The sequence below is a fragment of the Argiope bruennichi genome, chromosome 2, assembly GCF_947563725.1.
Source record: "Argiope bruennichi chromosome 2, qqArgBrue1.1, whole genome shotgun sequence".
NCBI classification, from domain to species: Eukaryota; Metazoa; Arthropoda; class Arachnida; order Araneae; family Araneidae; genus Argiope; species Argiope bruennichi.
Genome location: NC_079152.1, coordinates 80,229,937 through 80,251,889, shown reverse-complemented (window position 1 = coordinate 80,251,889; position 21,953 = coordinate 80,229,937). Strand labels below are relative to the sequence as shown.

The 21,953-nt window shown below is 26.8% G+C and overlaps 1 long non-coding RNA gene across 1 annotated transcript; it reads right to left on the bottom strand.

Moving 5' to 3' along the window:
• Nucleotides 1-9,439: 9,439 nt before the first annotated feature.
• On the bottom strand, nt 9,440-16,454 carry LOC129962059 (uncharacterized). Its single transcript, XR_008783874.1, has 3 exons — nt 16,102-16,454; nt 13,347-13,364; nt 9,440-12,780 (listed from the first exon to the last, which is right to left on the bottom strand). It is a non-coding gene; the product is annotated as an uncharacterized LOC129962059 (long non-coding RNA).
• Between the last annotated feature and the right edge of the window lie 5,499 nt (nt 16,455-21,953).

The following is a 21,953-nucleotide window of genomic DNA, read 5'->3' as shown; positions in this document are numbered from 1 at the left end:
AAGATGATGCAGATTATTACTCTATAAACAAATGCAGCTGTAGTTTATTCCATATAAGTTTAACCTATACAACACCAATGTCAATACAGTTTGTTATACATTTTTTAGATTTGTATTAAATGTATATAGACAAGGCAATACATTTTCAATTGGTATTTTAAGTCTGGCAATAAATCTTTACATTATTATATTTATCATCCTTTTTTATTCTTTTTCAGAGTTCTAAGACACGGATGGTGAATATACTTATAAGCTATTGGTTTATATCGAATTTCAGAAATATGGCTTATTTTCAATGGATTTTTAATAATCTGTTCAAATATTTTATTATTAATAATAAAATTGTTATTCTAACTATAGCAATTAATCTTGAAATTTCTCTTTTTATCATCGTTTTTAATTATTTCTTAAGTTTTAAGCAGGAGCAGCTAAGGATGCAGCAAGTAGCTGTATAGTATTGGTTAAAATGAAATTTCAAATTATGGCTAATTTTTATTGATTTCTTATAAATCTGAAAAAATATTTTATAAATATTGTTTCGAGCAAATTAATATGAACGCTTATTGTTTTATAGCCTAATATGGCATTTTCAGTTTTTCCCCCTTTTAATAACAGATATCGAATTTAATGATATTTAGATATATATTTACGAAAAAATTTGAATATTTTTACTTGACACACATGATTGAAGGAATAGTAGTCGCGAACATAATTGAAGGAAAAGTAACTTTGCACTTCTAATTGATAAATCAAATAGAATCGACGAATACAGAATTTTTAGGATATTTTTTTTTGCTTTCAGAAACTACTAGATATATTATAGATTCTTTCAAAAAAATTTACTTTCTGAGTTCCTGTGAATTAATTTTCAGTTTTTTTAATTATTCAACAGACAAACTTTGTAGCATCTAACACATTGTCCTCATACAGATTAAGTGAATATTTCACAGATTAAAAAATAAATTTAAAAAAACTTCTGTGTGCTTCATATTAACAAAATTTCGGTCTAGAAAATTTAAATATTCTTCTTCTGAAAAAAAAAATGAAAATCAACTATGTTATCTCAACCCAGGTACTATATTTTATATATTTTAGTGATTCTATTCTTTAAAATACATACATATAAATTTTAACCTTTTTAAATTTTATTATTATATCAGATATTAAATTGTTAGTAATAATATTTAAAAATATTTTTAGATACAAATAATTGTAATTGATGTGTCACTAAAAATTTTTTGTGGAATGGAATTTAGAATGAGGCTTATAAATTAAAAATGGGGATTAGTATAAAATTTTGGAATCTATCTATCAAAGGCCTATTTTCATCAAAGTTATTTCCGTCACACTCATACGATTTAATAATTGAGAAAATATCAGAATTTACTGATTTTTTTACTCAAAATGAAATCAGAAAATATTCATTTTCATTATAATTTATTAATAATTGATAAATAAGGATTGATTTCTATAAATATTTAATATTGTCTTTTCTGAATTTTTTCTTCATAATTTCGAAACTTTTTAATGATTAGTTGCATGAGGTCGTTATCATAAATTATTGTGAAAATTCATTTTAAGAACTACATTTTTTTCTAAAATTGACTTTCTTTCTTTCGCCACAGAATATCCCCGAACTTGGAATCTCTATGATTCCCTGTCGGTTAAAAGGATATACGTGGGAGTATTTATTAAAAAAATACACATAAAAAGACATACAAAATCATCAATACACATAAAAAGTAACTATATACAATGTTATAATGATGAAGGAGGTGTTCGGTGGGGGGGGGGGGTATGAGTAGATGAAATCTATTGAAGTTAATATATTCTGGAGAGAGCTTAGTTGAGAAATGAAACGAAAATTTATACTGGGCTTGGGTCTGGAGAAATCAATTCCTCGTTCTCTTGTAGGAACCACACAAGATCTCTAATTTTAACCTTGGACATCTTGTTTCTCATAAAGTTGGTTCACCAAATATTTTCTAGGTCGTGGGTGGGTTTTTTGAGATGAAAAGATGTGGTGAGAGGGCAGCTAGTGGCATAATGAAGAGGATCGCCTACTTCGCCGCAGCCACATTGATCCGATCCTTTAATATTGAATCTCTTGAAATGCGAAAGGAAAAGGCCATGACCACTTCCAAGGATAATGTCAAGCTTATTCCAAGATGATGGGTTAAAGGACACTTTCGAGATGATTTGATGGATGTTTCTGCTAGTTGAGCTATTGCCCCATTCTTCTTGCCATCGCTGTAGGCTCAATTCATTTAGAATACTTTTCAGATGGCTTTTAGGAGCTGGGTATTGAAAGGGCGTACCTGCAGAAATGGCCTGTTTGGCTAGGGAATCTGCAACCTCGTTTCCGTTGTGGCCCACATGTGCTTTAACCCATCCTAACTTATTAGAAGGTTGGGGGATCAGAATGGCTTGAATTTCCTGAACAATTGGGCTTGAGCTGGAAAATGAGCTGATCGCTTTTAAGCTGGACCCGCTATCACTCCATATCTTAGCATTATGATCGAATTTGCTAGCCCATTTACATGCTTACTTAATGGCTAGCAGCTCTGCCTGAAATACTTTCTTTTCGTTCAGTTTGCCGAAGCACTGATGAGTAATTTATTCGTTTTGGAATACGCAGTCGGCAAAGCCGGTTTTTCCATCGATTTTGGACCCATCTGTAAAAATATCCGTCTTGTTTGTAGGTTGGAATTCTTGTTTGAGGGAAATTCTGTCCTCAAGAAGAAAGTCTGAGGGGAAGATTTTTGTGTGACAGCATTTCATCTCGAAGTTCTCAGGATGGAATGTTATATTCAGAAAATGGCTAGGTAATTGGAGACGACTTATTCTTACGTAGGTTGCTTCTGCTTGTGTTTTGAAGTGAAGTTTGAAGTGAATTCCTTCGATAACTTGAAGTGCTGCCGTGGATGTTGTTCGGAATGCTCCAGAAATACTTAGGTGAAATTTTCTCTGTATTGCGATTAGGATTCTTTGTTGTCGGGATGAGAGAGGATAGGAACAAGTTGATGTTCCATGTAGGATCATTCTCTCGGCAACGGTGAAGTAGAGATGACGCCTGAATTCTTTTTTCAGACCCCATGTGGAGCCAGCAATTCTTCTGAGATTTTGATATAAGAGAGTCGCCTTCGTTTTGGTGTTAAAGAGGTGAGGAATCCAGTTAAGCTTATTGTCGATGGTAACACCGAGGTATTTTAAAGATTGTTGCCTTTTTATTGTTACGTTATTCCCTTTAATGTTGACCCGTTGACTAATTTGCTCATCAAGATATTACATGATTTTTCTACGGAGATTTGCATGTGATGCTTGTCGGTACAGCACTTGAAGATTGAGAGAGCATCCTCGGCCGCTGATTTCAATTTTGCTCTTGTAGATTCAGCTACTACAAAAACAAAGTCGGCTGCAAATGCCTAAAGGTGAATGTTAGGTGGCCATTTTTCAGAAAGAATTTCGTTTGCGACAAGATTCCAAAAAACTGGTCCAGAGCAGGATCTTTGCGCGCAGCCTTTCTGCTGTGACCAGGCGGCAGTGCTTTGAGATCTTTGAAGAAGGACTTCTCTATTTTCTAGGACATCTTTAAGTGTTTCTGTAGTTTTTGAATTGAATTTAAGTTTATCGAGGCTATTGCGGATGGAAGAGAATTGCAGATTATCGAAAACTCTTTGGATGTCTAAAGAAAGTACGGAAAAATTCTTTTGAAAATATTTTTTTTTAAAAAATGGCCTTCAATATGCCAAAAATTTATTCATTATAGTTTATGCACAGAGTCATTAGATATAATGGAATTTCATTCATTTTGCTTTCTGCAAGAAGTTCGTTTGTCGAAATATTTAATTTTTGTGTGGATTCAAAATTTTTTGTTATAAAAAAATAAGAACATTTATATCAAGAAATTTCAAGAATGTTTCTTATCCATTTCAATAATGGCGACGATCAAATCAAAGCGAATATTGCCTTAATCGTAGAGCTGCAAATTATTGAAATAAAAAATGATGACAAAAATTTGCGTTTCAATAGCGGTGTCTAGAATTACAAGTGCCGTCATAAGGAATGTATTTTTAAGATATGCACTTTATTTATTTAGACAAGTTAACACATTTTAAATTGACACCTTAACTGTGACAATACATCTTTCATCTATTATTTTCACCTGTCAGTTTTAATATTTTCTTCTTACTAAGCGTGGTTGATGCAGTTAGCATCGTTTTATTTGTTAATATCGAAAATGAAATTTATTTTTATTCATTTATGATGAATAATATATTCACTCATTATTTATAAATCTCTGAAAATATTTTATTAATAATATTTTAAAATTTATCATGAAAACATATTATTTTATGCCATAATGTAGTGTTTTTGTTTTTCTTTCAATAACGTAAATCAGAAATCTATGTTTAAATAACATTTATAAAATGTTTTTGAGAAACTCTGTACATTTTTATTTGATAAGATATTCTTAGATAACATTTAGATACGTTATATAATCTTTCAATGCGTTTCCTTTTGGAAAAACTATTTATTAATTTTTAATGTTATTATTATTCAACCGGTTAAATACAAAATGTTCATAACATATTTAATATCATAACAAAATAAAAATAAGGTAAGTAACAATCCTTCAAATAAACATCATTATATGGACTTTTATCATTTTATTCTATAAAGGAAGAGGGAATCAAATATGTCTTCAAAAGTGTGGTTAAAACTGTATAGACATTGTTTTTATTTGCGTTGATTTTTATTGCTAATTTTAATTTAGAAAAATATAAATTCTTCGTCCTTCATTTAAAAAAATATTAATATTTAAGACTCGTCACCAGTCGTGACTAGTTGATTCTCGCGGCATCAAAACATTCTAAAACTTACAATTAAATAACTAATGTAACTTTCTTTCCGTGGTAAACTCAATAAATTCAATAAAATTTTCAAGACAATATTTTTAAACTTGAAATTTTAATATATGTATATCATACTGATATTTCACCATACTATTTTAAATACTTAGTTTTTTGGTTCAACGTTTTATACATTTAATTTTTCTAATTTCTTGTATGTTTGTTAGTAAAAAGAATTATGTCACATGAAAGAGCAACAGAGTTTACGAAGGAAACACTATAAAATGTTTTCGCCATTACTTGATTCTGAAATTTTAGCTTCAGTGTAAGTACAAAACATTTTTAAACAAAATATTAAAAGCATGTCTTATTTTTCAAAACAGCAGATATTTTTGATGTTCAGAATATTAATTTAAAATGGCTAATTTTGTGTTTTGTTATAGAATGAAAAATCCTTAAAAATGGTTTGACCTCTTTTATGAGTTCAAAATTAAAAACAAATCTAAAATTATTTTGAGAATAATATACATCAGATTTCTTATAGCACATTCATTAAAACGAATTAAAATGCTCTCAACTAAGTATATTGACTAGCAATGCTACTTTACATAATGTTTCTTGGTTTTTAATTTTAATAGTATATAAATTAGCAATCAGAAATATTTCTCAGTCTGTTTGGATGGAAGCAGTCAGCAAATTTTAATGCGAAGACCAAAATCAAATTCCATCAGTTCAGCTTATTTGGTTTTTGTTTCAATCAATGTTGCCCTCTCTTTATATCCTGCAATCGTTGGGGGCCTAGTTTGATTAAGAGGAACGGATTAATAGTCAAATGGTTAAAGGCTTGCTTGAGCATAGTGGAAATGCAACTAAAAGTATTTAGACAGTATTTGTCAATTGAAAAATGCTTTTGTTTTGATTTCTGATTTTTGTTTCATAAGTTCAATACTATCCTAGGATGCAGCTAAATTTTCCAAACGTATTGACATAATAATCCAAAGATCAGTGAATTGCAAGCACCTGTACGCCATAATACGTTTTACATTCCGTATTCATGGATTCCGATGGAACATTAGATTAAGCATAAAAATGTTTTTGATAAATTCAGAGGTAAAAAGTGTCCTACTGTTTTAAAAGTGAGTTGCTACATGTGTTGATTCCATTGTAAGTATTTTTATACTTAATGTTGAAGTTTTAAACAAACGTAAATTGTTTATCCATTAGGACTATCTAATCAGGAAATTTTTGCAACAAGATAATTGGACGATCATCAAGATTTTTACTCAAAAAATAATTTAACTAGTGTATTTTTTATAAACGTCATTGGAAATAATAATTCTCTTTTTCCAAACATTTAAAAATTTTCTGCAACTATTTAAATAAAATACGAACATTGTAAATGCAGCTATAATTTTTTATTTCAAAATACAATAATATTCGTACATTTTTCAGTAGTCATTTTACATAATTCATTCGTTTAGCCGAATAATCCATTGATGCCACTAGCAACAGCATCAAATATACCTAGAAGAGAGGAAGAAAATTCGTTAAAATATGAAGAAATAATATTCCTTTTTGAGGTCTGAAAATCTGAGTATAAATAAAATACTCTATCTAAAGAAATACGAATGTAAAATAAGTACCGTTTTTAATAAATAAATAATTAAATGCGATAGTTTCTTTCTTTCAAAATTTTAAGGTTTGATTTCCGCTAAGCCCTACATATTCTTGCATTTTTTTCTATGTTTGGTAAAATATTTGTTTAAAGTTATTAAAGTATTTGTTTTTTCATTTTCTTTTTAATGTTTTTTTTTTAATTTTCCTTTAAAATATTTCATTATTTTTAATTGATAAGCATCTGTCGGAAATATTTTATTTTTTTTGTAAAAACATCTGTTATTTCTAAAATTATGTTTTAATTTTTTTTTATATTTATGGTATTATATTTTTATAATTATATTTTATTTCAAGGTATTTAAATTTTAGACCTCTCAACAAAATTTATTTCCTTTTTAGCCAAAGAAACTATTAATAGTGCTTCAAGCGAGATCAAATATACTTCAAAATAAAATAATTCAAATTCAAATAAAGTAAACTCTTTTAATTGTATTCTCGATATTTAAGTTTCATAAATATAATGATTTAAAAAGGAAATATATTTTTTAAATGAATATTAGACGCAAAATGTAAGAATATTTTCTTCTTCATGGGAAAGATCTGAAATTCTGTTTTTAAAAATTAAAAGGAATTGCATATCCCTTTCTAATTCTGCTTAACATTAATTCACTTCACATTGAGTGTAATTAAATAACTTTATTTATTTTATACCGCAAATACCTTTAGGGAGAACGATTAATTTTTTTTCATCCATGAATTAAAAAAAAATGTGATTATTTTCTTTAAAATTTGCTTCCATTTTTTCTTAATTACAGAATTAAATGGAACAAAAGTAAGCACTTTATCTTTTTCCTAATTCGTACTTTTTCCATGACTAATTAGAGCATTCACGCTTAGTTGCTACATATTAAATCCTTAATTTTTAATCTATTGATAGAAAAAGCAAATTATTATCTAAAGAAACGCAGAAGAGTAGCTTTTTAAATTACGAAAAAAGTATGAAATATATTTAATCATCACTGAATTTTTTTGTTAAAGTGTAATTTTCGTAATTGTATGTAATATAATTATTTATTAGAGAAGAGAAATTATTAGAATTATTAGAAAGAGAAAGAGAGAGTAAATCTGTTTTCAGTAGATATTATTTTGAAATTATTTTAGGAAAACACAGCTTCCAACTGTGGATAAGAATTTTTATCATAATTTCGTAAAAAAATATTCTATAGATATTTAATTTCTATGAAATATTATCTTTTATTATCTTTCATTCCTGATTGAAATTTTTATTTTGTACTCTTTTTAAAAAGAAAACTGAATGACTTTTAAAATTGTTTCTTATTTTTAGCATCCAAGATGTCTTTTGAATTTCAAAATTTCCCTTCTTTGCAGAGCATGGATAAAGAGATTAATTGAGAAAAATCATTTTCAAGACAAAACTAGCAAACCTCTCTGTCAAAATTAGTTCTTGAATATATTTGATTGAAAAAAAATTGCAAATTCATCCTTTTGAAATTATTAATTGAGTTTTAATTTTAAAATTAAAGTGTAGTTTCCTTTGAATATAAATATTATGCTACATTTCAATATAGTTGTATCTTTCTTAACACTACATATTATTATATTAAATATTCATATACTCAACCTTCAATAAAGTTTATATATTTCAAAATTTACGGTAAATAATTGTAATAGAATGAGTAAAATTAAATATGTGTACCAAGTTTATGTGCTCTCAAAATAATGAAACTTTTTTTTATCTATTCTATCTTTTATTTTCATATACTGATGTAGTAAAAAGTTATTTCTTCTATGCAATATGGAATCAAACATATTTCTTTGGAAACAAAAAAAAAATCTTATAAAAAATCGTAAATTACATTTACAATTATAAAATGACAATTTAGCAATGGGTTTCAAAATATTAATAAATCTAGTTTATAATTTTGAGAATTGGTTTTTCTGATGTATGAATATATTTTTTATAAAATGAATACCTAAATTCGTCCTTAATCACATCATTTTTACTTCACATTTTTTCTTAAAATTCAATATTTTTTTAGAAAATATTTAAAATTAATTTTCCTAGAAATTAATAGTATTTCTATTAAAGTATTGTTCACTCGCATATAAATGAGAGTAAAAAGCCAGAAATGCAAATAAAAAAAATATTACTAATTATCATGATTTTTCTAAGCATAGTTTTTATTCGAGAAAATGAAATTAATGTTTTCTTTAATTTAAAAGAAAAATAAATAGTTCTTACTTCCTCCATGATGGGTAGAGTCTAAAATATTAAAAAAGAAAAAAAGGAATGATGAGAAATTAATTATTATTGATAACTATAGAACTCACATGGATAACATTTATATAAACATAAATATAATTATTTAATATTATCTTAAAGATTACAAGAAAATATAATTTTGAAATTTAAATATTAGCAAAAAGAATTAGTTTATTACTAAATAATTTATGCATTTGGATATGTAAATTATTGAAATCAAAGATATATTATTTTATTTATCACAATTAGTTCCTACAGATTTTGAGTCTACATTCTTACTAAATTCCTTTTGCAAATATTTGTATTGCTCTAGAATAACGAAATTAAAAATAATTATACACTTTCTGTATTGAAGAGATTACATTTCCATTTGAATTCGCTCTGAAATTCTAAGTACAATGGATAAAGTTATGATAAAGTTATAACTATGATAAGTTGATAAGATATTTAAAATTGTTGATATATAAATTATTATAAAATATATAAAGTCCGAATTATGATAAAGTTTTAATCATAAATGTATTTCATAATAAACTAAATTCTCTCATGAATTCATGAATGAATTAATTTCTAATTTATGATATTCATATTATTTTAAATTTAAATATTTAATATTTTAAATTATTTCAAATACGATTATTCATTTGAAATAAGGAGAATTATATAGATTAATGGATGCACTCACCAGGAGCAGCTAAAGAATTAAAGAAATATAAATTATTATTTATGAATTTTAATTGGAAGAATTTTAAAATATCTGAGCTGTAAACTCAATCATTTTATATGATTTTAAATTAAAAAAATATTCCTATTTGAAACTTAAAATACTTAAAAACAATCTTTATTTATTGATTCGTTCACTTCCTCGATAAGAATATTCAACAATCATTATTTGAGAAAGGCTGATAATAAATTAGTATTTTTTTGAAAAGTTTGAAATCATTTGTTTTATCGTTTTATTCTATCGAATTATTGACTGTTATTCCTATCTCTTGACCCAGTATTTATTGTAAAATAGATAATATTAAAGTAATCATATAAAAATCTAGGCTTACTGCTATGTTTATAATGCTGAAAATATTTGAAAGAAGTAAACCAAAGTGTTTCTTCTTTCACTTCTGTAAAGAAGTGGCAAAAGCTTCTCTACAAGGTCTAAAGGTTTATCTCTGCATTTTAAGTATGTTTGAAGATAAAGAATATGAATTGTAATTCTTCTTTTTTTTTAATAAAATGCAATCAATAACGTTTTACGATAGGAACTATGAATCAATCACTTGTTTATTGGTGATTGGTCTGATTATTTTATATTGGTTGGAAATATCGTCTGCTTTTTTTAATTAATATTGAAATTAAGATTTTATTTTTTATCGTTTGCATATTTTAATTATAACAATTAAATGAAGTAAAATGAAATTTATTGTCAGTTTTTTGAAAAATATTTGTGAATCAATTGTATGCCTGTATGCACTTGTGAATCAATTGTATGCTATTAGCGAACTTTGAGATTAACCACATGTCATTTGCAAGCATAGTCAATAGGCTAACATGATATATCTGGTGATCTTGTTTGTCAATTAATCACTATTATGTGGTTAAAACAAGTATTCATATTTGGAATTAAATTATGTCTTGCTCTGGAATAAAGAAATTGAAAATAATTATACATTTTCGTATTGAAGAGATTATATTTCCATTTAAATTCGTTCTGAAATTCTAAATACCTTGGTTAAAATTTTGATAAAGTTATAAGTATGATAAGTTGATAAGATATATAAAATTGTTGATGCAGTATTTATTTTAAAATATATAAAGTCGAAATTATTATAAAGTATTAATCATAATTCTATTTCATAATGAATTAATTTCTCTTTTCAATTCATGAATGAATTAATTTCTAATTTTTGATGTTCATATTATTTTAGTCATGTAGGTATAGTTGGCAGTGAAAAGGCTGATTGCGCTGCGAGAGCGGCTCTACATAGTCTTTCACGACCATGCACTCATTCCGATCTGTTTGCCACATATGACAAATACATACTTTCTGTTTGGCAAGAATCCTGGGATAGAGAAATGCAAAATAAATTGCATTTTATTAAACCGACTATTAACTTATGGCCTGCTGTCTCGGTTAGAGGGGCAGATGTCAAATTAACCAGACTACGCATTGGTCACACCCGCCTTACGCACAAACATCTTTTGTTTGGTCAGCGTCCACCGATGTGCTCAGACTGCAATGTTAATCTTACAGTTTTACACATTTTAATTCAGTGTCCTAAATTTAATTCTCATCGTGTGCGGTTTTTTAATTCATTAACATTGGAAATGCATGAATTGGTGGGAGAACACCCTCACAGGAATATCTTTAAATTTTTAAGGGCAATAAATTTTTTCCATTTTATATGAAAACTATTGGGATTTTAAACATTTTCTTGGAATTTTTTCCATAATTGGAGTCTGAATTTTAAGATCTCTGTCCTTTAAACTTATTACGCTTTCTTTTTATAAGTGTAAAACGTTGTTTGTATTTTAACCTTGAGGAAATGTTTTGTTTAACAATCATATGGTAATATACACATACCACTTGTTTTGGCGCAGCATAGCCAGTTTTGGCTCTTGCGCCATAAAAATCCAATATCCATCCATCCATCCATCCATATTATTTTAAATTTAAATATTCAATATTTTAAATTATTTCAAATACGATTATTCATTTGAAATAAGGAGAATTATATAGAATAATGAATGCACTCACCATGAGCTGTTAAATAATTAAAGAAATATTAATTGTTATTTATGAATTTTAATTAGAAGAATTTTAAAATTATCTGAGCTGTAAACTGTATTATTTTATATGAGATTAATTTTTAAAAAATTCTGATTTAAAACTTTAAAATACATGAAAACAATGTTCTTAATTCATTGATTCGTTCACTTCTTCGATAAGAACATTCAACAATCATTATTAGAGTAAGACCGATAATAAACTAATACTTTTTTTTGAAAAATTAGAAATCATTTGTTCTATAGTTTTAGCTGTAAAAATCTAAATAAATATTTCGCCTAAATTTAATTTATAGATAATAATTTTGTTTCGTAACTAGCCCCGTTCATGAGACTTCATTTCTCTATAATGTAAAAATTATTGATTTGTCATTATAACCGAAGAAATGTTTTATCTAAATAATAAAAAAATGACACAACAGGAGATTTAGCAAATAATAAAGTTATAAAAACTCCCAATATACTCTATAGAACTTTGAATTTGCTCTATTTTGTCATATCAACAAGAAATCATTCAACTAATATACATAGTAAGCAGGAAATTAACATAATGCGATATCATAATATTACGTTATTCATGTTTCGGTATATAATTTTATTATTTAAAATATTTTATTAAATTTCATAGACTGACTTCTTATCTTTTGCTATAACATAAATTGCATTGGAATAGTTCTAGGATTTCCATATTTATGATTTCGTATTACATGCTTTAATATTGTGTCACTTTAAATGTTGAAATTTGCTAATATAGAGATGCTTAAAGTCTTTTCTTTGGCAGTAAAGACTCCGTTTTATTTGTGTAGTGGATGTCTGTGATTAGCATTCACAATTGTTATTTAAGGGAGTAAGATCAAATTTCAAAAATACATTTTTGAGGGAATGAATTTAATAGTAAAATGTTCTACCTATATCCTTTAATAAAATATGCTTCGAATAAAAAAATATATTGTGACAACAAACTGCCATTCGACATTAATTCATTTTATTTTGCCATAATGAATTCTTTAACTTATTTGTAATTTTGTGATTTTTAAATTTTTAAAGAAAAATAAAACCATAAAATTTGCATAGAAACTCATTTTCTTAAAGAAATTGAATATATTTATTCTGAGATATTTACATAAGAATTAAATTTTGTCTTCAAAGACTTAGTATAGTAACTAATTATATATATATTTAAAAAAATATTAAAAAAGTATTTAAAAGGCTTACCATGACCTCCACCACCTTGAACTTTATAATCTGCAAAATAAATAGTAAACAAATGTAGCTTTCGAAATAAAAGTTTCGAAATCAAAAATACATTTAATAAATAAAAGTTTTAATAATATATAAATGAATAATACTCAATTGATCAGCTGATGCAATTATAATATTATCAAAAATAAAGCTTCATGATTGAAATCTAATTTCCTACAATGCTTTTTATGTGATTGCTTTAAAAAATGAAACTATATTTTAAAGAATGTCTTGATAAGATTTTTAAAACACAATTTTAAAAATAAAATTTGTCTTAGGATGTAGTATTTTAAAATTTATTAAATATAGAATAGTTTATTTTTTCTTATATTTCCGTAAAGGAAAACAAGGTTTCTGTTGACAAAAAGTTTCAAATTGAAAATATTTAGTAAAAAGTATTATTGATTTTATAAATTTTTTTTAAACTTCTCAATTTGATCTTTCTAAACTTTTTAACAATCTAAGTGTAAAATTGTAATGATATGTACATTTTGCGTTTGAATGAAAGGAAAAATATGAGAAAGTTTTATTTACAAATCAGTAAAAGTTAGAAAATATATCAAACTTACGGTGAACTCCAGCCATAGCTGCAAAAGAAAGAGATACTTATGAGAACAATTGATCTTAAAAACAACAACATATAAACATGTTTTTAAAAATATTCCTTAATTTTATAAAACCCATGAACATTTTTGCTCTTTTTAATAATTCAATTGCACCTTTGCCATTGAGTTTCAAGAAAGGAGAGGATTCTTAAATCATTGAATATATTGTTATTTCTCAATTCTATCGGCCATTCTCCAATGTATATCTAAAAAAGAGAAATCTATGGCCCATCCGAATATTCCTTCAGCTATGTGATAAATTCAATATAAAGAATTTATACGTATAGTGATTGCATTTTGAAATATAAAGGGCCAAAGTAATTTCGGATTAAGAATATTCGGATACGAAACCGATTCCATTAAAGATCATTCCTATATCAGAGTCTGGTACATATTAAATTGGAATGCATGTATAAAACTTCTTCATCGGTGTAGTAAGGACATTTTGAGAGGAAACTGTTGAGGGGATGTTGACGTCTTTTTATGACTATTTAAAACTAAGAAAACAGCCCTTAAATAGTCCTTACCGTATTTTGTTCGATTACATCATTCAGAAATAGTCCTTGTATTACATTGATCGATTACAAATGTTTTTCTGGTTTCGAAATATAACGAATCATCTGAATTCCCAGACAACTTCTGACACCTTAAGTGGAAGTTAAATGTGTCTGATTAGAAACAAAAATTCACCCTATTTTCATATCGAACTCTTATAGTTATTTCGATTTAATATAAAATATGAAGGTGATCTGTTGGTGGTAAGATTAAGATTATAATTTTTGGACAAGAAAAAATCCAGACTAAAAGCCCAATTCCACTGAAATTTTGTCGTATATACAGTGCTGGTTGTAAACTAAATTTGGAATGGTGAAATTTACTTAACCAATTCAAACTTATTGTTCTTCCTCAGTATGAATATCTTTTTAGGGGCAATAACAGGATAAGGTGCTGTTCTCGTCTTCTGACGGCAATTAATATTTAGGAAGTCCTCTCCAAAATATTCCTTGCTATGCTTCCAAAGGAGAATGTTAATATAATAAGCGAGTTTAGAGCATTACAATTTAGACTGCGATTAAAGATTTGATAATGGTGGATAATTTCCTTTAAATTGTTACCATTTATTTCCTGCAAAATTAAACCCTTACAAAAATTATCAGCATGAAATGGATTACGTAATGATATAATTTTAAAATTATGTTGAACTGTTACTTTTCAGATTGCTCAAAAGGCAATTTTAATTACATACAATATATATTTTAGTACATCTAATTAAACTGAAAAGTTTCACACAGTTTTACTGCAAGCTATTTTTATTGCTCGTATAAATTACCTGATAGAGGCTTTCGCCTTCAATTCCAACCATGAAAAGAAAAGACATTTTATAAATTCGTTGAAACTTAATTTTATAGTTGTTCCTTTGTACAAGGTTAATAAATTTCCTTCCATTACCACTGGACATCTTGATGGCGCATCAAAGATTCATATGGAAACAAAAGGCTTTACATAATTCTTTAAATTAAAGAAACTCCATAAGAAATTTTTGTGGTAATACCAAAGCTCTTGCTTATTTGTTGAGAATATAGTTGTGATATTTCAATTTTTAAATGTGCGAATGGAGAAATAAGTGTATTGATCATCATGATTTTAAATAAGACTGATTTAAAACAGAAAAACTTAAAGTTTTCTAGAATATAAAAATAGAATCGTTGATTGATTCTAAAAAGGATATTATTCCTAATATGACGTTCTTAACTGTGGCTTAAGATAAATAGTTAAAGAGCAAGCAACAAGAAACTTTTAACTTTTTAAGCGCCTAGATTCGAAACTGCCACGAATAAGTCATATGATGTTACGAAAAGTATCTTATTTTGCATATATCCTGGGGAGATTTTCAAATGTAGTTCTCTTATCTCAAGTTGATAAGAAAATTAGTAAATAACACTTTAAGCGTATTTGTTCAGGTTCTTTTAACAAGCAAGCGCAATCTCAAATACAAATGCAGGACAATAAGATATTAATATGTTAAAATGAACTTTAAGGCTCAAATTCTTTGAAGTTTCCTGTGACCTGAGGCATAACGCAGAATGAATAGTGGGGACGGCCTGCTCCGATCGGAGGGGTTCTTTGGTGGTGGAATTTAAATATAATACAATTTCATAATATACAATAATAATGTTATGTAATTGTCAAATTCTTATTAGAATCTTTGATGTAATAATATTACTTGCGAATTACACTTTCTTTGTCACTTTCTTGGCCACATAAAAAATACAAGCGTTGATAGAAGTAACAATTTTTAATTGATGTTTTTAATCCCGAGGTAAGAGCCTGTACTTCTTGAGTATTTAAAATTACTGAATTTTAAAAGGTGTAAAATAGATAGCAAAACTTCGATCACTTCTCTGTGATCCGAAATAAATATAAATCTTTGATTAAAATAAATTTTCGTGGAGGTCATGAAAAAAACGTGAAAGAATAAATTTCTAGAAATCATAAAAATACATGAATACAATATGGGTTGATTTTATACATCACTCGCAAATTATTGTAATAAACATTTTAGAAAATACAAATATTTAAGAAGAAATTATTGGATTTCACTCCTCAGTTTCTAGTATATATTTAAAATCTTAAAACGTAAGCATAAAGAATGGGAAAATTCTTGCATTTAATCAAACTATTTAAACACTTTTATATCATTTAAAAGAATAAATCTTACCCATTCCCATGATGGCGACTATCAAAAAGAGTGCGAATATTGCTTTCATTGTAGAGCTACAACTTGGTCAGATCAAGTGTGCTTCTGAAGGATTGTATTCAACTTATATAGTCTGCAAAGCAGCATTTTCTTGTAAGATGATGCAGATTATTACTCTATAAACAAATTCAGCTGTAGTTTATTCCATATAAGTTTAAGCTATACAACACCAATGTCAATACAGTTTGTTATACATTTTTTAGATTTGTATTAAATGTATATAGACACGGCAATACATTTTCAATTGGTATTTTAAGTCTGGCAATAAATCTTTAAATTATTATATTTATCATCCTTTTTTATTCTTTTTCAGAGTTCTAAGACACGGATGGGGAATATACTTTTATGCTATTGGTTTATATCGAATTTCAGAAATATGGCTTATTTTCAATGAATTTTTAGTAATCTGTTCAAATATTTTATTATTAATAATAAAATTGTTATTCTAACTATAGCAATTAATCTTGAAATTTCACTTTTTATCATCATATTTAATCATTTCTTAAGTTTTAAGCAGGAGTAGCTGAGGATGCAGCGAGTAGCTGTGTAGTATTGGTTAATATCACAATTCAAATGATGGCTAATTTTTATTGATTTCTGATAAATCTGTGAAAATATTTCATAAATATTGTTTTGAACAAATTAATATGAACTCTCATTGTTTTATAGCTTAATATGGCATTTTCAGTTTCCCCCCTTTTAATAATAGATATCGAATTTAATGATATTTAGATATATATTTTCGAAAAAAATTGAATATTTTTACTTGACACACATGATTGATGGAATAGAAGTCACGAACATAATTGAAGGAATATTAACTTTGTTTTCTAATCGATAAAGCAAATAGAATCGACGAATACAGAATTTTTAGGATATTGTTTTGCTTTCAGAAACTACTAGATATATTATAAATTCGTTCAAAAAATTTACTTTTTGAGTTCCTGTGAATTAATTTTCAGTTTTATAATCATTAGACAGGCAAACTTTGTAGCATCTACCACATTGTGTTCATACAGGTTAAGTGAATATTCTTAAGATTTAAAAATAAATAAATAACAATTCTACTTGCTACATATTAACAAAATCTCAGTCTAGAAAATTTTAAAATTCTTCTTTTGAAAAAAAAAATGAAAATCAACTATGTTATCTCAACCCAGGTACAATATTTTATGTATTTTAGTGATTCTATTCTTTAAAAAATATATGTAAATTTTAACCTTTTTAAATTTTATTATTATTTCAGATATTAAATTGTTCGTTATAATATTTTAAAATATTTTTAGATACAAATAATCGTATTTGATAATAGGATAATGTGTCACCAAAATTTTTTTTTAGGAATGGAATTTAGTATGAAGCTTATAAATTAAAAATGTGGATTTGTATAAAATTTTGGAATCTATCGGTCAAAGACCTATTTTCATCAAAGTTATATCCGTCACACTCATGAGATTTAATAATTGAGCCAATATCTGAATTTACTGACATTTTTACTCAAAATAAAATCAGAAAATAGTTTTCATTTTGATTATTATTAATTAATAATTGATAAATAATGATTGATTTCTATGAATAATTTATATTATCTTTTCTCACTTTTTTCCTCATAATTTGCAAACTTTTTAATGATTAGCTGCATGAGCCAAAATGAGGACGTTATCATAAATTATTCAGTAAATTCATTCTAAAAACTAAGTTCTTTTTTAAAATTAACTGCAAAATTCTCTCGAAAATAAATTTGTTTTTTTAAAAATGGTCTTCATTATGCCAAAAATTTATTCATTAAAGTTTATGCACAGAGTCTTTAGATGTAATGGAATTTCATTTCTTTTGTTTTCTGTAAGATGTTCGTGTGTCGAAATTGTGTGGTAAGTTTTCACTATTAACACTCGAACAAAAAAGAAATGAATTCTTTTTTGTTATGTGATATCGTTTTGAAATTGAAAACGATAAGCAAATTCAAATGTTGGGCCTGGCAAAATCAAATTAATGCCAGTGAATTAAATTCTCTAGCAAATCAAATAATAATATGAATAAAATCATTCAGATCAGAATTCTACTTGCACAATCATTTTTTTTTCATGGACTATTAAAGGATTTATTATGGTTTTGAAGACAGCTTCGATAATAAAAGTCTATGAACGGCCATAAAAGAAAGGAGACTTCTCACTAAAAAAAGAGTGATGACCTCCTTTTATCCATAAAATTATGTAACAGGAAAGATTAATAGCTCTTAGAAAAGAAGGAACACCAACAATAACAAAAAAAAAATCCCCTGTCTGCAAACGGAAAGACAAAGTTAGATTCCTTGAAATCTAAGTTAATTTTTTTGTGATTGTTGTTATTTTTATATCCATTTATTCTTCAGATAAAAAATCATTCTGGAATGTTCTCCCCAAAGCCTTCTCGCATATTCCACATAATCCCCCCCCTTTCCTGTATAAAATTGGCGTGGCACTGATGAATGATAGTTACCTAATACAGACCCTTAACTAGCATTTTCAATGAAACTATTTTGAGAATCAATGTTTTGGATGGTTTACGATTGGCACCAAATTTTGACCATGGAATAACAAATGCATTCATAAGACAATATACAGAAGTCCATGGATTTAAGTCACTGCGCTTATGAATTATTGTCTTTACATGCATTCGAAAGTACCATATTATATTTACATAGTTCTTTGCGTTTTGTAGTTATCGAGATCATTTATACTTAAACAGCCATCCAAACAGATTACATGTAAATGTAGAAAAATTAACAAAAATCTACAAATTTGGCTGTAAACCCTTATACTAATTTTCAACTATCTAGCTTAAAGTATTTTTGAGTTATCGTGTTCCCAGACCGATAGATAGACTAACTGACTGACACACATAATGCCAAAAATACGTTTTCCGAACTAAAGGAATACAGAAACGAAGTGATTCGTCGAATCCTTGAGTTTGAATTTTTAAAGGGATACAATACTTTCTCTAAACTTCATATACGAGAAAGTAAAAATGAAATATTTCCTACATGCCTTATTCATGAAGCAACTATGAATAAGGCTTTTAATCCTATCTCGTGATCCAGTATTTTTTGTAAAATAGATAATATTGAAGTAATCATATAAAAATCTAGGCTTAATACAAGGTTTATAATGCTGAAAAGATTTCAAAGAAGTAAACTAAAGTGTTTCTTCTTTCACTTCTGTGAAGAAGTGTCAAAAGCTTCTCTACAAGGTCTAAAGGTTTATCTCTGCATTTTAAGTATGTTTGAAAAAAAAAAGAATATCGCTTGCAATTATTCTTTTTTTTAATAAAATGCAATCAATTACGTTTTACGATAGGAACTATGAATCAATCACTTGATTATTGGTGATTGGTCTGATTATTTTATCTTGGTGGGAAATATCGTCTGCTTTTTTAAATTAATATTGAAATTAAAATTTTATCAATTACGCGTTTGAATATTTTAATTATAACTATTAAATGGAATAAAAAGAATTTTTTTGTGTGTTTTTGAAAAATAAATTTTAGCAACATACAATTTTGGAAATTAAATTACATGCGTTTCCACTGGTTTGGTACTTGCTTTTAAAGGAATGAGTCAGACTATTTCAAAATGGGATCAAGTAAGTACAACGATTATACTAAGTCTTCGAGTGAGAAAAATTCAATACAGTCCTTTTGTTTGTTTGATATGTTGAAACATGGAAAATGGAATTTTACGACTTGTTGTTAGGAATGTGTTTGTTAGGAATGTGTTGTTAGGAATGTGTTAATAAGTTGCCTCCCATAAATCCTGTCCATTTCCATCTGTATTTAAGAGAATCGATCACGCGCTATTTTGATTTCCAAAGAAAATGCGCTGTCACTACATTTTTAATTTGAAAAGTTGAAAGAAGAGAATTCCAATATATATTATCTTACAGGTGTTTAGATAATTTACATCTACCAAAATAAAAAGTTGAATTTGGTTTTGATTTTACTAATGAATGAGTTTGTAGATTACGAAAAAATGTATTAAATATTTAATAATATTTTTTTTCGCTTAAGAATGACGCTGTAATTAATAATATATACATAAGCTGAGTTATAGTAAAAATGTAGTGTATGTTGTGATTGCATATGCATTTGTCATTTAAATAATATTTGAGTAAAATTGCGTGAGTTATTGGCCATGTTTCATTTTTTTAAGACGTAATGTTTCTCTTTGTTGTGTCATTGCAATTGAAATAGATTTATATATGTATTTTTTCATAATATAACAAGAAATAGAAATTTATATATGAAATTTGACAACGTAAAAATGTATTAATTTGCTGTTTTATTAAAATCTAGTATAACTTAATAAATAGCAAGTTTCACATTTGAAATGATGCTTGATGAAGATCGATATTTCATATTTGGTTCTGGATAGCATGAATATCGTTTATGTTTTTATAGCTAACTGCGATATTTAAAAATAAAATGTCTTAGGTTATTTCTTAATTAATAAACATTGAATGTTAAAAATTCTTTACCTTTTATCCCTCAAAACACGCTTTGTTTTTATTTCGAAATTTTTCTTAGAAATAATTCTATAAAATAGATGTAAATGTAAATTATCAATTTAAAATATGCCATTAAAATTAATTTTAAACAACTTTTAAATTTTAATTTTTTATATTCGATTTATTATAATTATAATACAATGGGAGTCGAGAATGCTATGGGAATAGAGGTGGCTACATATGTCTATTAATGAAATAAATTATAATGAGTAAGGTCCTGAATTTTTTCTCGCACGCACACTAATAGATGCTATCTTTTTCTCATCCTCTCTTTCCCTTATAAAATGATATACCTTGAACCATATAAATGCTTAGATTACTATTTTCTCGTATGATAGTATTTGGCTTCCAAACATAGTAAAAAAAAAAAAAAAGGAATTAAACTTTTGCTTGGGAATTTTCTGAAAGCTATTGATAAGCAATAGCTATGATCTTTGGCGTTTTTATTATATAACTAGCTTGCAATCTTCGGCGATATTTTTGGCGATTAATTTGGATACCTTTTTTCAAATAGACTGGTAGCAAAATTTTGCATATAATTACAATTGTAGTCACAGGATCACAAATCAAATTACATTTATTCAAGTGATTTTTAAGTGTTTGTTTTTAAATAAATGAGAACGTGAAAACCATCTAACACTCTATCCCTTAAGGGATTTGATTCCAAATATGATGTAAATCTATACTTTAGATGCTAAACCTGCGTACCAAATTATATTTTTTATTCATATTTTGCAGCTGCCGTGGTTATAATAAGATAGAAATATCTCTTCTGGATGAATTTCATTCAAAATTTGATATTCCACAAATTTGGTGTAAAATCCATACTTTCCTTCTAGATTTTGAATTGGATTTGTTCACAGATAGAAATGTAGATATATTTTAAAAAAATGTTTTACCTTTTACGGAAAATTTGAAATCTAGAAATTCTCCAGAATCTTGAATTCGTATTTTTTCACAATCGCAGCAGTTTCTCTTTGCTAACTTTTATTCGTAAAAGTAAATAAAAAGGCACTCCGTAGCATCCGAACTGCTTGAAGGATAAATAATACCGCTAATTGCTCCAGAGTAAAAGTGTTCTACTCTCATAAAACTGAGCTATCATGTGTGTTGACAGCATTGCGAGCATTTTCCTTAAATTAATGTAATGTTTTCTTATCTGTTGTTCATCATATTCAATCACAACATGCACTATTTAATTCGTTTTAAAATTATCGTGTTAGTATTATCTTAGTATCTTAGATCAGGTTATTTTTTAGGCGTTTTCGAATT